At 39.5% G+C, this 15,728-nt stretch overlaps 1 protein-coding gene across 11 annotated transcripts in view; it reads left to right on the top strand.

The window, feature by feature from the left end:
• The window catches only part of LOC118968671 (doublecortin domain-containing protein 2-like), a 147,948-nt gene that overhangs the window by 44,932 nt on the left and 87,288 nt on the right, over positions 1 to 15,728 (top strand). For 6 of the 11 annotated variants that reach the window (XR_005056450.2, XR_012126128.1, XR_012126127.1 and 3 more), the window contains 2 exons: positions 1,031 to 1,262; positions 7,010 to 10,289. The exons of 2 other annotated variants lie outside the window; for them this stretch is intronic. The gene's annotated coding sequence lies outside the window, so the exon portion shown is untranslated. Of the gene's footprint in view, positions 1 to 1,030; positions 1,263 to 7,009; positions 10,290 to 15,728 lie in introns of those variants that run through there. 3 more of the 11 variants (XR_012126130.1, XR_012126129.1, XM_073224399.1) reach the window with 1 other exon arrangement.

The following is a 15,728-nucleotide window of genomic DNA, read 5'->3' as shown; positions in this document are numbered from 1 at the left end:
TTCCATGCTCCTTCCTGTCTTCTTCTTTTCTTTCCTGTAGCTCCTGATTATGGGAAGAAGAGAACTCCTAGAGGAAGCAGGCATGTTTAACATCTAAAGTAGAACCCATCCATTTTCATTCTTTCATTCATAAAATGTTTAAGGCATCATAGGCCTGGTAGAATTTCGCTCCATGTAAGATTCTTACTTCCACTTTCCTTCCTGTCATTTTCCTGTCTCTCAGCATAGCCAACACTACAAATTTTGGCAACAACTCCCGAACAAGTAAAGCCTTCGTGTGTGCATAATGAGGATTGGTCTACTGGTCATGTGGTCCTGCTGAGTCCATACACATTTGGTTAAGTTATCAAAGTGGTTAGTGGTGAACTTTAACGTAGGAGTGTGTAAAAGCCCACAAGTAGAAGCTCAACCACAAGAGTCAGCCAGAGCATTAAGAGTGTTACTGATAATTTCAGAGAATTGAGATAAATTTCTGCCCAAGTGAGTAGTAGTTATGTAATCTTCCTTGGCCTTTTGAACATACTGTGACCCAGAGTTTCTCACCCTTGGCACTGCTGACACCAAAGGTTGGATAATTGGGAGCAGGGGTAGGAGGGAGGATATTTAGCAGTATCACTGCCTTCTACAACTAGTTGTCAGTAGCCCCCCTTCAATTGACAACCAGGAATGTCTCCAGCCCTTGGAAAGCAAAATGTACCTCCTGCTACTATTATCTGTACAATGGAGCCACAGGGATGACATCTGTCAGGGAAGAAATCTCTCTCTTTCTTTCTACCACTCATTCCCTCTTTCTTCCACTAGATAACCAGTTAAATCTATACTAGTAGATATTGTTTGTCCTTTTCCAAAATCTTAAGCTACTTTGTTAATAAGAATAAATTATGAACAAGAAGTTAAAATGGAGAGCTCATCTAGCCAAAGCATGACTGAAAGTAAAACAAAGCTAGAACCTAATGAATTGTGGAAAGAAGAAGAAGGGTGGAGTCTAGAACTACCAAAGCAAAAGCACAAAACATCTCTGTTTCTCCAGAACTGTCCAGAAAGAGGATCTGGTCTACTTGGGGCCCTGCAGGTCTGCATGACCATGAGATGGGACCCCTGGTGACCTCAGCCTTTAAAAGACCACCAATTTCCAGCCCTCCAAGCTAGATGGTGAACATGGTATCCTCCTTCTGCTTGGGAAGTTTGGGGAGCTTGGATCTCAGAGCACAGGCATCTGGAGAGGATGGAGTCAGGGCAAGACAGGAGGCATGGATATTCAGGTAGGTGAACAGGGCAGAGAGACAGGGTTGGAAATTTCTGGCTGGAGGTAAATGGACATATGCTGGCAGGCATGCAGTTGGGAGTCAATGAACATTGTCAGCATGTAGCATTCCTGGGAAGGTTGGCAGAGCATGCAAGGCCAGTGGGGGAGGAATGGAGTTATAGAGCAGAGCCTCAGGCACAGGGGAAATAAGACAAAGCTCTGGTTCCTAGAAATTGGGTGGAAGGTGACACTTTCTGGCCTACAGTCATAAGACATATGTCTGTGTGTTGTCGAAACACCAAGTTTTCAAAAGTAAGCTTTGCAAGGGTGGGGCCAGTTGTCGTCAATTGTAGTATCATCCAGAACTTAAAATAATTCCTAGTATGTGGGGAAACATTGCGATGTTTGTTGATTAAGGAAAGAAAACACAGCCACGAGTCTGTTGCATTTGTCCGTGCGTGAAGCTCTCAAATAATTCATGCCAGATACTCCACCACACCACAGCTACCTATCTCTCCTTTTTGAGAGCGATGCAGTTTCTGTGTGGGATGGCTCTGGGATCTAGGAGTGACCAAAGTCCCATTGTCCTTTGTTTTTGGAATGGATGCAGTGCACACTGGGGCAATAGAGAGGAAGGGGGAGTGGGTCCTCTGCCCTTCATTTGCAGCTGCAGCCATAGTTAGCCGAGCCCAGGACTTCCGTAGCTCCACCCTTGACAGCATGTTGTTCTTTGAGCTTTGGTTAAGAAACCATTCCTGGTTTATGAATATCCATCTTGCAGGCTAAATACAGTTATTTTCCTTATCAGGAATGATTGACTTGACCAATGTACTTCCTTAGCTCTGCAAGGAAGATCTGCCTGAGACAACAGGTTCCTTAAGTTTTCATAGTTGATGATCCCAGCACAAAATACCTGCTGACATGTGAACCACTTATATCTTTTTAGAGTCAGTAGGATAGTGGTCTTTATAATCTGTGTCTGACAGGACTGGTATAAGAGACAACTTGGGCCTTTCTTTCTCACCCTGACTCACCTGGGCACAAAGAGACACAGCCAGGATCTGTGACCAGCTGCTTTCTATGTAGTGCTGTGCTTATGGTCTCCAAAGCTTCTTAAAACTCTATTCGGTGGCCCACAGCCTGCAATCTAGTAGAGGGTGAGATGGTTCTCCAAGTGAACTGGGTTAGAGGAGCTCATCCTTTTGCATGGCCAGCCACCCTCTGGGGGCTCACTTCTGCTTCAGATTTCTGCAGAGGCCGGAGACAGCACACATGTGAAGGCTTGGGCAAGCCGGCCAAGTAAGTCCTGGCTCTGAGACATGATAGGGCAAGGACAGCGGCCTCCGAAAGCCTGTGGCCCTCTGCTGAATGTTCCTTTAGAGCTCTTCCCTAGTGAAGAGCTCTCTATTAGTTCGTTCTGTTTGTTTGTTTTCACCCTTTTTGTGAAACAGAAATTGAACTGGATCTAAGGCATTACATCTTGTCTGGGTGGGGGCCTTGCAGAAGCAGGGGTTTCCTCAGAGAATGGAATGTCCCAAGAGAAATTTCACTGTGAGAGGGGAAATCCATTTCATGTGACAGAATGGTGTCCCTATTTAACACTGTGTTGGGTTTTACATCTGTTAATATTTATCATTAATTTGATTAGTCATTCATCAACAAAACCCTGTGCATTATGAGAAAACCATCATAAATAAAGCACTACTCAGGCTCAACAACAGACCAGGGTGCTTGGATTTCTCCTTGAACCCCTTTTGGTCTGTGGAGACCACATGCCCACTCAGCCGACATCTCACCTAGAGCTCCAGCATGTTAGTCAAAAGCCTGCTTTACCATTTTCATCTGATCAGGGTATTCTCTCTATGCTGGGCTTCCCCTTCAGGTCTGCACAGGTGCCCAGTGCAGAACCTGCAGCTGCAGAGATGATGGGATTGCCGCATGAGGTGCCCTTGATTCACAGGGAGGGAAGGCCTATTTTTCTCTCACTCTCATGTACTCAGTAACTTCTAAAAAGGGTAAGAAAGTTGGAGACAACGTCTGACCCGATTCAGCAATGCACAACTTGTGCACTATATGACTAGAACATCTACAAACATTTTTATTTGGCTTTGTAATGACATCAATTTCTCCTCTATTCTGCTCCAAAATGCAAGGGGGTGCTTATTTTGCCTCTGTTGTAATTAAAGGGTACATGATGGTACTTTTTCCTGGTCAAAGGCAGCTTTTTGTCTTGAAGGTGACATGAGATCTCTATCTTTACAGACAAAAGCTTTGTGACTTTTAAGTGGCAGTTCGCCCTCCTGCTTGTTGAGGTTTCGTAGGGCAGCCCAACATGTGGGCAAGATCAATGGATGAGTAGAAAGATAGACAACTGATAGATAGGACAGAGTGATGTGAGGACTGCTTTGCTCACTGCAATGCATTTAAAAATATTTACAACTTAAGATGAGCTTTCACTTTTAAAATCTCACTATTTTTTTGCAGCTGTAACAACCAAGCAAATGGGACAGGAAGCTCTCTGCCTTGTAGTTATTTTATTCAAGCTATGGAATGAAGCTTTTTTGCTATAAAAGTGTGTGTGGTTTTGTTTTTGTCTTTTTCCTTTTCTGGAATATTAGCAACTCTAGAACTTCAGAGTCAGTTTAAATGTTGCTTCTGATTCCTAAGATTATATAGCTACCACAGGACTTGCCAAGGTACCATGTCTAACCAAGTGGTCAGCAGAATTACTTTAAACAGACTATGCTCTCTTCTAGTTATTAAGTGTAACAGTTTCACAGGGTCAGGACAATAATCTGTTAGCCCTCTTTAGCAGCTCCTAGAGAAATAGATGGTTAGTTTGCATCAGTCACATTCTCTTCTTTTTAACTTTGTAGAATTTCTTATTTCTAAGATGTTTAGTCATCACATAAAAAGAGGGGACAATTTGGTTCTCTGACTTGGTATAAAGCATCTATTATGTGGGTGACCAACTTATTCCAGTTTGCCCAGCATTTCCCTGCTTTTAAAACTGAAAGTCCTGTCTCCTAGAAAGCCCTTTAGTCCTGGGCATCCAGGACAACTGCTTACCCTAGAGCGATGGTGTATTTTAGGAAAATACACATTAGCTTTAAATTAGAAAAAATACTTAGTTATCATTTAAACACCTTCCTCTTTATTTACCAATAGGTCCATGTGTGAAATGTAGAAAAGGATCAGCTGTCTGGCATTCCTGGGCAAGGCTAGGCAGTGATCAGCTGCTGTGTGTACAGGGCAGTAACTGGTCTCTCCCTAGAAGTTGTGGCAGGCAGTTGATACTTTCCAGAAGGGAGATGTGGGCTAAAGAAAAATCAATGTCAGTATTTCTCCCTGGAGAAAGATACATTTTGATCTTTCCCAAAACAATTTAATAGTTGGGGTAGATTCCAGTTGAGTATTTTCCCTAGAAACTATATCAGAAGAACCATGAGAACCTACTAGATTTTCCTTATAATATTAAATTGAAAAGATCATAATGCTTGAAAAGTATTTATTTCAAAGGAAATAGACATTCTTATAAGAGTGGTTAGATTTTCATAAAGTAGAGAGTTTTGAGTACACAAGCACATTGGTTAATCTCTCTTTTCTGAACACCCCAGCTGCCTGCTGTCCTCTACACAGTCACTGCTCTTCAGGTAACATGGCCCCAGTGTCCTTGTGCACATCCCATCTCTAAGCATCGAGGTGGCTTTTTTATTCATTCAGCCAACATTTATTGAAAACCTACCATGCCATAGCCTTTGTGCCAGAAGCTGAGGATGCAGAAATAAAAACACTGCCCCCTCATTTAACTTGCATTTATTTATAAGTCCATGGGAAAGAGGAACTTTTGCATAAGTAATTTCCATGTGATATAGTCTGTGTCTGTAAAGAGCCTGCTCTGGGAGCTTTGAAGAGAGAACTCTTAGAGCTGCCTCAGCTGGTTGTTCTTTTCTATAGAAATAGCATCCTATAGTTCTGTATTTCTGCTATGCAAGTTATTTCCAAACATACACACTCATGTGTTTCAAGCACAATAATTTCAGTTATTTAGAGCCAGGATTATAAGATTGGCCTGTCTAAGTGCCACCTTCTGGGACTCTTGCTTCATAAAGCATCATTCCCAGAAGTGTTGTAATATAGAGAATGATGCAGGTGCCTTATGGCCAGACATGATAAAGGCAGTACCAGACTGGCTCCTGCTTACAAAACAAAACTGCTTTTAGTAGCTTCTCACCTCTTAACATCCCCACCCTTAACCTTGCCCTTTATGGGATTCTCACAAGTACCATTTTCAAGGGAAGCCTTTGAATGTTAGAGAACCTGCAAATAAATAAAAGCAGCACAATCATATGTACATACACAGGCTTGGGAAATACTCAGCTTTGTGGAGGGAAACCTTTTTTTCCTACATTTCTTGAGGAAAGCGGGCCTTAAGAGATAGTTTATTGGTAATGAGCTAAATCAGTAAACCAAATTTGACTATAATAAAGAAAAGTGACTTGTAGAACTTGACAGGCCTGTGAAGATGATCATTCTAGTCTAAGCCACCTGGCACCTGAAGCACTGCAACATCAGGTAATTTCTTAGGGCCACACAGATAAGCAGTACCAGAACCCTCCTTGGTATCCAGGCCCCTGCCAGGATTCCACCTTCCCACTACCCAGCAATGAGAAGGCTGACCCCCACACATCTTAGAGCCTTCAGGACTTTAACCCTGCTCCTACTCCAGGCTGCTTTTGTTTTGGTGGGTCAGTACCATGATATAGTGATGCTTTGGAGGTTCACCACTAAAAGGCTGGATGAGATTCCAGCCAAAGGCAAGAGGAACAGCTACTTCAGGTGGATGGAGAAATGTGAGCAGCAGCACAGAGCCTGGCAGCCAAGGTACCTTCTGGCTGGCAAGTGCGTGGTGCTGATATGCTTAGTGGGAGCATGACAGAGTAAAGGCAGGTCCAGGCTGAGAGTGGATGCCCTCCCTGCCTCATCTCTCTGAGAACTGAACTTTAGGGAGAGTAATCTGTCCTTTGTGCTGGATGTCAGGGCGATGAGGGGCAGTGAGATCCATTAGGCAGCTATTCCTATCATCTAGAGACAACGTGTTAGGGAATAAAGAAGTAAGACTGAAAAGAGGTGCTGGGGAAAGTGGGGCAGGGGGCATGGTCAGCGATTATACTTTACAGCATTGAGCACCTGCTCTATGCTAGACACCTGACTAGGCCTTGAGGATGCAAAAATAAAAAGGCATGATTTTTGCCCCCAGGGAACTTGGAGTTCCATCAGGAACGTGGGCAAGGAGTCAGACAGTTGCCATATTATGTGCTTAATGTTGGGGCAGGAGACAGAAGGTGGCTAGGGTTGCTCAGAGAAGGCACTGCATCATATCTCAGCAAAAAGCTGGAGCCAATCCAGCAACCACATGCAGAATCCCTTCCTGAAAGGTATATCAAGATTGAGAAAGCCCAAAGTAGCTGCCGAGGCAGTGGGAGATGAGTACAGTGGGAAACTTTGCCATCCCTTGGCCTGTAGGGCAGAGGAAGAGCTGGAGCTGTGGCAGCAGGCCACCTGATTCAAGCTATAGTTGTATGGAGAGGGGGTTTAAGGGATGAATTGTGTTTCCTAAAATTCATATGTTGGAGTGTTAACCCCAGGACTTCAGAATGTGACTATTTGGAGATAGGGCCTTTAAAGAGGTGATTAAGTTAAAGTGAGGTCATGGGGGTGAGCCCTAATCCAATCTGACTGGTGTCTTTTATGTGAAATTAGGAACTCAGACCCACACCGAGGGAAGACCCCATGAGGACACAGGGAGAAGGTGGCATCTGCAAGGCCAGGAGAGGCCTCAGGGGAACCAGCGCTACTGACGCCTTGATCTTGGACTTCCAACCTCCAGACCTATGAGAAAAAACTCTGTCATTTAAAGAAATAAGGGATGTTGCTGTCCCAGACTGTAGTATTTTGTTATGGGAGCATCCCTAGCAAACCAGTACAGAAAGGGAAGCAACTTCTGTCATAAATGGGACTTGATCTGGGAGACTGTGGGGAGGAGATACCCTAGCCTTTCTCTCGAGCTCTCTGACCTCACCCAAATGCCAAACCCACCTGGCAGCCAGCAGAGGAGCCAAGCGATGTGCTCCATAGGTACAGGTGCAGTCTTCTAGGGCAGCTGTAGGACAGAGAAAGATAAGAATGACTCTGGGGTACAAATAGAAAATGATCAGCAAAGACATCTAATCAAGTCTTGAGAAAGCAAGAAAGGCTAGACAGAGGAGGTGACTCTTGAACTAAACCTAGAATAAAAAATGAATTAATGTGAATAAAGTACTCAGAATCCTAATGGGCCATAATAAAAGCTATTGGTGTTATCATTTTTTACCACCAGACCCTTTTTATTGATTGTTTCTAGATAATAAAGTATATTTAGATTAAAAATAAGTTTAAGAAAAACCCTTTTTACAGATAAAATTAGGTTCATAGGTTGAATAAATGGCTAGGTCAGCTTTCACACTCAGACTTTCCCTGCTCAAAAGCTCCCAGGCCTGGTTGCATCCCTGTGGGTACAATCATCAGCTGGCTCTGGAAGAAAATGTGCTAGACACAGAGGCATGTTGTCAGGAGAGACAGTGACAACTTTGGGGACCTGAGGTGGTTACCAAGGTGAGGGTACAGAGCACAGAGTGGGGAGAGGCCAGACGTGGTTGGCAAGGAGGCAAGGCCAGATCAGAGATATGGCCATTTGCCATGTCAGGAGGTTTGGACTCCTCAGAGACCACAGGGTGTTTCTGAAGAATGTGGATTTTAGAATGAGCATCTTGAGGGCATTGGGAGTAATGTCATAGTCTACAAGATGAGACTGAAGATGGGGAGATCAGCTAAAATGCCTATGTAGAAGACAGGTGAGAAATGGTGAGAGTCCTAAATAGAGATTGGCTAGTGGGATGCAGAAAAGGGAGCTGGTCAAGGAAAAGAGGAGAAAGCATTCACAGGACTTGAAGACTAATTGGATGTAAGAAGTGGGGAAGAGAGAGGAGCACAGGGCTGCTCCCAGGTTCTTAGCCTGAGAAACTGCATGTGTGGTGGTGCCACCCTCAAATCCTGGAAACACAAGAGGAACAGACTTTGTGAGAAAATGATCTATGCTCTTTGAACACATATTTCAGATGCCTCTGGGCTATCTAAGTAGAAAAGGTAGAGCCACATTACATAAGAATTTTTGTTAAGTATCTTACAACAGAAATCACAATAGGTTGAGTCCTCTAAAAATAATTATTGTTCTTCTTACATTTGGTATGAGAGATAAGCAAATACAACCATGATTAGGTCATAGTTATAAGCATATTATTTCAATAATTTTTAAGCAAGCAGTTATGGAGTTTTGTATAAAGTACTGTAATAAGTGTTGGGGGATGGGAAGGTATCAGTGACAGATGATTAAGACAGTCTTCTAGGAAAAGCTGAGGGAGTCACAAAAGTGAAACAAAGGAGTGACCCAAAGAGGATGGAAGTGGTGGGTGTGGAATAAATGCACATGGTACATCTCAAGATTCCCAATAAACACTGTATGACTCCACTGATATGAAGCACCTAGAATAGGCAAATTCTTAGAGACAGAGAATAGAATAGAGGTTATAGGGGAATGAGGTATGAGGAGTTAGTGTTTGGAGATGATAAAAAGTTATGGAATGGTCAGTGGTAATGGTTGCACAATATTATGAGTGTACTTAATGCCACTGAATTGTACCTTTAAATGTAGTTAAAATGGTGAGTTTTATTTTATATATATTTTATCACCATACAATAAACTTAAAAATCTTACAAAATAGTCCCAGGCTCAGATTACTTCACAGGCAGATATCACAAACATTTAACAAAGAACTAGTACCAGTTTTACAGTCCTCCAGAAAATAAGGAGAGAACACTTAACCCATTCTGTGAAGCCAGCATTGCCTTGGCACCAAAACCAAAGACAATACAAGAAAAGAAAGCAACAGGCTAATTTACTCATGAATGTAGCTGTAAAAATCCTGAACAAAATATTCTGGCAAATCAAAAAATCCTGGCAAACCAAATCCACTAATCTATGAAAAGTAAAACAAATCAAAGCCAAGTGAGGTTTATTAGCACAGTGTTGGTTCAATATTAGAAAATTAAACAATGTAATTTACCATATTAATAGACTAAAGAACAAAATGACCATCTAGATAGATCCAGAATAAAATATTTGACAAAACTGAGCATTCATTCTTAGTAAAACTCTCAGAAAATTAAGATTACAAAGGAACTTTCTCAACCTGAAGATGGGCATCTATCCAGCTGCTCACATCAACCCTAATAGTGAAAAACACATGTTTTCTCTTTAAGAGCAGGAACAAGGTAAAGATGTCTATGTTTACCACTCCTACTTGGTGTACTAGAGATCCTAGCCAATGCACCAAAGAAGAGCATGGGAGAAAGAGCACAGATTGAAAAGGAAGAAATACAACTGTCTCTGTTGATGAATGATTACCTACATAGAAAATCTTAAATAATACACAACAAATTGCTAGAACTAGTAAATGAATTTAACAAGGTCACAGATACAAGATCAATGTAAAAGTACCAGTTTTTAAAAAATTGGCAATGAAAAAGTGGAAATTAAAAATTTTTAAATGGTACTTTTACAATAGTACCAATAAATGTGGAATACTTAGATGTAAGTCTAATGAAATATTTGCAAGGTTTGCATATTTAAAATGAACAAAACACTGATAAGAGCAATCAAAGAATATCTAAACAAATAGAAAGGTATACCATGTTCGTGAATGAAAAATCTTAATATTGTTAAAATATCAAATTTCTTCCATATTGGTCTGTCTATAGATTCAATATGATCCTACTTACAATCTCTGAAGGATTCTTTGTAGAAATCAATAAACTGGTTGTAAAATTAGAAGGAAAGGCAGTGGAACTAGAATTGCTGGATAAATAATATGTTTCCTAATAGTTTAAGGACATTTAGCACATGAGTTTTATGTCACTTGAAGCTAAAAGCATCCGAACCAGTAAGAAAGCAACTGTTTTGGTAACATTATTCCTTAATTATGTCCAAATGTAAAATGAAATAGTCTTGCCAATTCAGAATGGTGAAGCTCATTAAAGATTCTTGAAATATTCACTTAAAATTTTTCTTCATAATATGTTCATTGAGTAATAATAAATATAACATTAAGTACTTATTATGGGCTAGAACTCTTCTAAGTATTTTAAATATATTAACTTATTTAATACTTATGGTTCTGTGATGCAGGTATTATACTCCCATTTTAACTAATTAAAAACTGAAGTTAAGACTGTAACTCCCCATAATCATGTGTATAATCAAGGGTAATACTTGTACCCACGCAGTGTGTGCACTGGCTTCAGAACACTGTCACTTAACCATTACTCTAATGTGAACGTTCTCTGTTTTATGCATAACTACTCATTATGGTACATTTCATTAGAGATAATCACAGAACACCCCGACATGGAATTCTGACTATTTTTAAATAACAAAATTATTTTTAACTTTTACTGTGAACAATGTTCCCATATGTTGAACTAATTAATAGAATTAGAGATTAGAACTTTTTGTTTTTTACTTCATCAATTGGCATTTCTAGTAATCTACTGTGATTCCAATTCTGGTAAATGAAGAATGTCTGCTAAATATTTGTCTTTCATTTGGCTGAGTTCATCTAAGTTGGTGGAGGAAACAACAAAGAGAACCACAATTCCAGATCTAATTCTGAAGAACAACAGATAGCAATCTGGAGTGTCCTTGCCTTCTTAGAGTATGGACTAACCAAACAAAGAGTGCTGGGCACAGCTAGGCACAGATCCAGAGGTTTGGGGAAAGCATATTTCCCTTTTAATTCAGAGAATAAATGGGTTTAATTCTACAAAACGGAATTTGTGAATTACTGGAGGTTCTTTTAAGTTCTAGGGGAGATAAATTTATTGAGATGATACTACATGTATGTATTAGTTTCCTATTGCTGCTTCAACAAATTACCATGAATTATCATTACAAACAAATTAAGCTTTTTAAACAAATTACCACAAACTCAGTATCTTAAAGCAACACAGCCTTATTAGCTTACATTTCTATAGGTTAGTATCTGACATGGGTTTTACTGGGCTAAAATCAGGGTGTTGGCAGGCTGCATTCTTTTCTGGAGGTTGTAGGGGACAATCTATTTCCTCCTCATGGATTTGTTGGCAGAATTCAGTCCCTGCAATGGTAGGAAGGCTATGTATGTTTTCTCACTGGCTGTGAACTGAGGGCCATTTCCAGCTTCTAGAGGTTTTCCTTCTACCATCTTCAAAGCATTGGCAGCTTGAATCCTTTGCACACCACATCTCTCTGACCAACTCTTCTCTTCGAATTGTCTTCCACTTTTAAGGACTCACATGTTTAGACTGGACCAGAATAATCTCTCCATCCTAAAGTCTTTAATCTTAACAACATTTGAAAAGTCCTTTTCTCCATGTAAGGCAACATATTCACAGGTATCAGAGATTAGGATGTGGGCATCTTTGAGGGACTATTATTCAGCCTACCAGAGAGCATTAGATAAGAATGTTTGCAACTGCAAATAAAAACCCTGACTAAAAGGTAACTTAAAGAAATAGGGATTTATTTTTCTGTGGTGCAAAGAATTCCAGAGTCAGTGAGCTCAGATTTGGGTGGCCCAGCAAGGATCTGGTCCCTTTTCTCTTTCTACTCCTTATTTTGCTGCTGCTGTTGCAGTTCCAGGCACAGTGCCTGCACTCGGGACCAGAAAAAAGCAGAGCCATTCCAGAATCCTTCCTGCAAAACTTCTCTTATATATTGTTGGTCAGAACTGGCCACTCCGGTTGCAAGAATGGATAAACAAATAGGGTGTCTGGCAAAGATAAACTATATTGTCTGGAAGGTCTTAGAGCAATCACAAGTCATCTCATGAGACCATCATGGAAAATATCTGGGATTTTAAAGCAAAGTACAACAAAGAAGCATTTTCTGGCAGGTAGTGAACAATGAGCTATCTCACAGTATTGAAGGAAAAATAAAACAACTAAAAGTCAGAAGAGAAATATCCAGCACATCTCCAAAGACCTGAGCAGCATGAATTTGTGAAGTTTCTCCCCAAACACTGTAATAGTGTGACTGTCCAACAACTAGTCATCTCTGCATTCTTCAAGATTTAAACCCTGGGGGAAGCAATTTGATTGGACCAGGTTAGGTTAGATGCCCATCCCTGGGTAGATTAAATATGGGAGGTCAGGAATATTTAGTGCAGACAAGGCCTAAACCTGGAATTTTGACGGTGAGTACTGGGGACTGTTCTCAGAGAAATGGCAATTATGAGATAGACCTTTATGCAAAAGAGATGTCTATTATGTTAAATAAGTAAATATGGATGAAGGATACTTAAAAATTAAAATTCTGACTACATAGCCATGTTATGATTTCATTAGGTTATGATAATGGCCAACACAATGTAGTAACAGTTTTTCAAAATGATACTGGAATACATTCACTAAATTAAATTGATGTTCCCATCTCATAGAAGTCATTTGATGAGGACTCAAATTAGTATGTTAATGCAGGATTGTCTAGTGATTACCAAAATATGTGAAGTGCATGAGTAAAGTTTTAAACTAATTCTTGAGAAATGGTAAACTTTACTCTTGCCATTTACTCGTATGTGGAATTTTGGAGAGGGAATATGGAGCAAGTTCAATTGGTAAGTTGGCTGTGGCGCATCAGCACAATGCATTCACTGATGTAAATTTGTACAACCAATAGCACCCTGTTCTCATTGGGATGTTTTGTTGAAGGAGAACTGAATTCAGATTTTAGTGTTTTCACTTTTTATTTAATTAATTTTAGAAAACAGATTTTTATAAAACATGGCATTTTTCTTTAACTAGTCATATAAATTATATAAATATATAAATACTTTTCATGACAAGCTCTTCCAAAATGGAATACAGGGAGACCTCAGGGAAGATGGTAGAGTAGGAAGCTCCAGCAATCTGTCCCTCCACCTAGACAACAGTTTTACTGGCAATATTGAAACTATGCAGTCTATTAGAAGGCTTGCAGCTTTCAGGGAAAGGCTTGGCTGACATTTAAGGACTGGGGCATTCAAAAGTAACTGCTTTATGTGGAAATTTCAGAAGTCATCACACTTGCCCAGAGAAAGTTGCAGGTTCAGAAAAGACCTGAGAAGAACTTAAGTTTACACATAAGGGCTGATCTCTTACAACACAGAGACCCTACAACAATTAAAATACATAATACCTCAGCATAATAAAGGCCATAAAGCCCACATAATAAAGCTCACAGTTAACATCATACTCAGTGGAGAAAAGCTGAAAGTTTTTCCTCTAATATCAGGGAAAAGACAGGGATGCCTACTTTTGCCACTTTTATTCAACATGGTATTGGAAGTCCTAGCCAGAGTGGTCAGATAAGAAAAATAAATAAAAGGCATCCAAATCAGAAAGGAAGAAGTAAAACTGTTTGTATTTGCATATGGCTTGGCATTATATATATAGAAAATCCTAAAGACTCCCCCCCAAAACCGTTAGAACTATTAAATTCAGTAAAGTTGCAGTATACAAAATCAACATACAGAAACCAGTTGCATTTCTATACACTAACAGTGAACTACCAGAAAGATTAAGAAAACAATTGCATAAAAAAAAATACCTAAGAATAAATTTAACCAAGTTGGTGAAAGACATGTACACTGAAAACTATTAGACACTGATGAAAGAAATGGAAGAAGATACAAATAAATGGAAAGATATTCCATGCTCATTGATTGGAAGAATTAATATTGTTAAAATGTCCAAAGCAATCTACAGATTTAATGCAATACCAGTCAAAATTTCACTGGCATTTTTCAAAGAAATAGAACAAACAATCTTAGGATTTGGAACACAAAAGACCCTCAAGAGCCAAAGCAATCTTAAGAAGAACAAAGCCGGAGGCATCAAACATCCTGATTTCAAATTAAATTACAAAGCTATAGTAATTAAAACATATAGTATTGGCATAAAAACAAATGTATTTGAAGAAATAATGGCTAAAAATTTCTGAAATTTGAAGCAAGATATAAATCAGTAAATCCAAGAATCTCAGTGAACTCCAAACAGGATAAATTCAAAATGATCCACACTGAGACAAGTTATAATCAAACTGTTGAAAGACATAGAGAATCTTAAAAGTAGTAAGAGAAGTTGTTAATCACATACAAGGGACCTCCAATAAAACTATCAGCATATTTCTAACCAGAAACCATGGCAGCTAGAAAACAGGGATTTGAGATATTCAAAGTGCTGAAAAAGAAAACTATCCACTAAGAATTCTATATTTAGTAAAACTCTTCAAAAACAAGAAATAAATTAAGACATTCCCAGATAAAAAGAAGCTGAGGGAGTTTGTTAGAATTAGACCTCCCTGCAAGAAATAGTAAAGGAAATCCTTCAGGTTGAGGTAAAAGAATGGGAGATAAGAACTCAAAGCCATATGAAGGAATAAAGGTCTCCAGTAAAAATAAGTACACGGGAAATTATAAAACTAGTATTATTGTAATTTTGCTTTGTAACTCCACTTTTTATTTATTACAAGTTTTAAAGGACAGATACTTAGAAAAATAATTACTAGTCATTATTTTGGGGTATAAAATGTATAAATATGGAATTGGTGACATTAATAGCTGAAAGGGTAGAGGCAGAGATGTATAGAAGAGATTTTGTATGCTACTGAAGTCAATATGATTTAAATTAAAATTAGAGTGTTATAACTTTAGGAAGTTAAATGTAATCCCCATGGTAACTACAAAGAAAACAACTATAGTGTATACACAGAAGGAAGTTAGAGAGGAATGAAAATGTTTCAATTAAACACAAAATAATATAGTAACAGGAAATAAAAGACAAAAAAGGTATAAACCCTACAGAAAATGTAGCAAAATGGCAGAAGCAAGTTTCACCTTACAGTAAATAGTTTAAATGTAAATGGATTAAACTTGCAAATGAAAAGACAGGGATAGACAGTTATTTTTTAAATGACCCAACTATACGTTGTCTACAAGAGATTCACTTTAGAGTTAAAGACACAAAAGGATTTAGAGAGGATGGAAAAGAGATATTCTGTGGGGAAATGACCACAGTGTGAGAGGCTCAGACCTGGGGCTGGGATGGTCCCCTTACCTACCAAGCTGCTGAAGCAGCCTGAAGCCTGGGTGGGTGTCCAGCCACAAGTCATTCTGGCCAGGTTTAGAGGAGAAGAAATGGTCTTTGGCTCTAAAAAGAAGACTCCATTTTTTGTGATAAAATGGCAGCAGTGAAAACTCCCAGCAAAGAACCAAAGAATGTCAAAGAACCATTCAATAATGTATCACCCCTCCTTTTGAAGAGCCTAGTAGAAGAGTTCAAGAAAACAACAGGAGTACCTAATCACCCCCTA

Source organism: Manis javanica, chromosome 16, assembly GCF_040802235.1.
Source record: "Manis javanica isolate MJ-LG chromosome 16, MJ_LKY, whole genome shotgun sequence".
NCBI classification, from domain to species: domain Eukaryota; kingdom Metazoa; phylum Chordata; class Mammalia; order Pholidota; family Manidae; genus Manis; species Manis javanica.
Note: the sequence above shows the minus strand (reverse complement) of the source record. Positions and strands in the feature narration are given on the sequence as shown.